Here is a 2,444-nt window from a genome sequence, read left to right on the forward strand (position 1 = left end):
TCTACACCAGGGGTCGGCAACCTTTTTGATATGAAGTGCCATTTAAAAAAAAAAATGTTATCAGCGTGCCAACGATCGAGAATTATCAACGAGGGGAGGGGGGGGGTGAAGAGCTTGACGCTTGTGAACTGTCAACAGGAGGGCGGGGGTGCCTCGCTGCGGGGAAGCAGTGTGTGGACCTGTCAGCGCAACTTACATGATGCTGAATTTAACAAACAAATTTAAATAATTGGTTTAAACGGCATAATAATAAGGACGACCGTCCGTTCTGTGATTCTCCAGAACACACATGGCCAGTCCGACCCTGTGTAGCATATTATTTAGATGAGAGATGAGCAGATCGCCACTGGGCTTTCCACTAGAGACACAACCACGCAAAAACTGCGGCATTTGTACAGCTCCTTATGGGTACTGCAATTAGTGAAGTGCTTTCCTCCGTGGTGAAACGATCAGCACTGCACCACGGAGGAAAGCGGCAGAAAGTCGCCTGGAGATAAAGAGAGCGGGGCTGCGTGCATGGCTTCCTTCTGCAGGTAACGGGGAGACGCGCTCTGGCGGCGGTCTCGTTCAGGATCCGAAAATAAAATGTAAATATTTTGCCCACTTATTCCTAGTGTGGTTATGGTGCCGCGTGCCAGGGGTTGCCGACCCCTGAGCTATAGTATAAGGCACTACACGGCTGTGCATTAGACTACTTTTCAGAAATTCAAAAGTGTGTGATCCTCTGGTACTTTTCTTAATAAAAAAAATGCTCCTTTCAGCCATTACGCTCCAAGTCGCTGAAACAGCCTTCCAGAGGATCTGAGAAGGGCAGAAAATATATATATATATTTTTTAAACCAGTCTTTTTAGGCTGTCTTTTATGTAGTGTTGTATAATTCTATGGTTTTACGATTTATACTAATCAATTTATGATCTTTATAATTCATCATACTGTGATTAATCAACATATTTGCGTTTATAATTATCATAAAGATAGAATAATAATCATTGTTCTACTTTATTTTGTGAACTTTTTACTACTTTCAACATTCTTATTTTAGTGAAATGCTTATACGTAAAGTACTTCGAAGTGCATTTCACTTGTCTGGAAGATGTTGCATAAGTAAAAACCGATTGATTGATTGTTACGCTGTGACAGTTGCTAGGGGCGATAAAATGCATCATAATGAATGGCTGAACAGATATGGCTATTTAAAGCTGGCTGGAAAGACTTGTTTGGAGAAGGGGCGTGGGGGCAGGCAGAGGATGACACAACTTTTCCAGTTTGGCCGCTTCAGAGGAATATATTTAGAATTCCCATGTCAGCTGAGCAGAGGGTTGTTGCTACGTATACAGTACACACACACACACATGCATACAACAAGTATAGACAATGCAGTCAGTGACGTCACTGGCAAAACACTTGCAAGCAGAAACTCATGAGGAGAGTTAAGAACAGAAAAGCAGAGTCATGCTGCTCCACCAATTCTTCCAGGGTGGTGTCGGGTGGGGCTGAAACCGTGACCAGGATAGAGAGCTGAATTCAACTGTAACCATTCAGGAACAAGCGTTTCCCCTCTGAATAACAGCAAGGCCAACTGATCTATTATGTGGAGGCAGAAAGACGACCAACATGGAAACCCCAGCTGGCTGCCATGTTCAAACCATAGCTCACGCTGCGCCACTCCGCTGTGTGCCATTATTCACAGAAACCCATTATGATGACTGATTTGTGTCAGTCTTTACAAGGGGAACAATAAGGGCTGTTGTGTATCAGGTCAACAGCAAAATGCTCCTACATTGCAGCTGTGGTTTGTCTCCTGCCACAAAACGTAAAACAAAATCCTGCTCTGTTTGTGTTGTAATTGAAGCTTAGATTTAAAGTAGGGATATTTTTAGCGGAAGGTTGAAGAGGCCGTCTTAGCGCTCTGTCTCCTGCGCTCCTCCAGAGAAAACTCCCAGAATCCCGCAGGAGGTCAGCTGATACACAGCAGCTCATAGAATAACAGCTTTCTTTCTTTATAGCGCTGAGATACAGCAGCCGCCTGCCTTACAATATCAAACCCTCCTCTTGGCTTTATTTAAATTGGAGTCAAAGCAATTTTAGGTCACACTTACGGGGATATTTATACATTTGTAATCATCTTGAGGATACCATGTCCTCATAAAGCTGGAAGTACCAACACTTTACACACACACTCCCTGTCCTCCTCCCACCAGAGTCCCTCTCAGCTGGCTCTGCAGAAGTGTGAGCTGCGTGTGTGTGTGTGTGTGTGTGTGTGTGTGTGTGTGTGTGTGTGTGTGTGTGTGTGTGTGTGTGTGTGTGTGTGTGTGTGTATATCACAGTCAGCCAGCAAGTCACGCACATTCCTCTCAGGGAACTCCTCCTACATGCCTTTGGGCTGCTGCTGCACGTGGAGGGAAGCAGAGTCCAACACAAAACATGAGAAGGCGAGGGGATG

The 2,444-nt window shown here is 44.8% G+C and overlaps 1 protein-coding gene across 2 annotated transcripts in view; it reads right to left on the bottom strand.

Annotated features, from left to right (window-relative positions):
* atosa (atos homolog A) overlaps positions 1 to 2,444 on the bottom strand; it is a 38,400-nt gene that overhangs the window by 13,912 nt on the left and 22,044 nt on the right. The window lies entirely within an intron of this gene.

This window comes from Notothenia coriiceps, unplaced genomic scaffold (assembly GCF_000735185.1).
Source record: "Notothenia coriiceps isolate Sejong01 unplaced genomic scaffold, NC01 NC01_scaffold00022118, whole genome shotgun sequence".
NCBI lineage: Eukaryota > Metazoa > Chordata > Actinopteri > Perciformes > Nototheniidae > Notothenia > Notothenia coriiceps.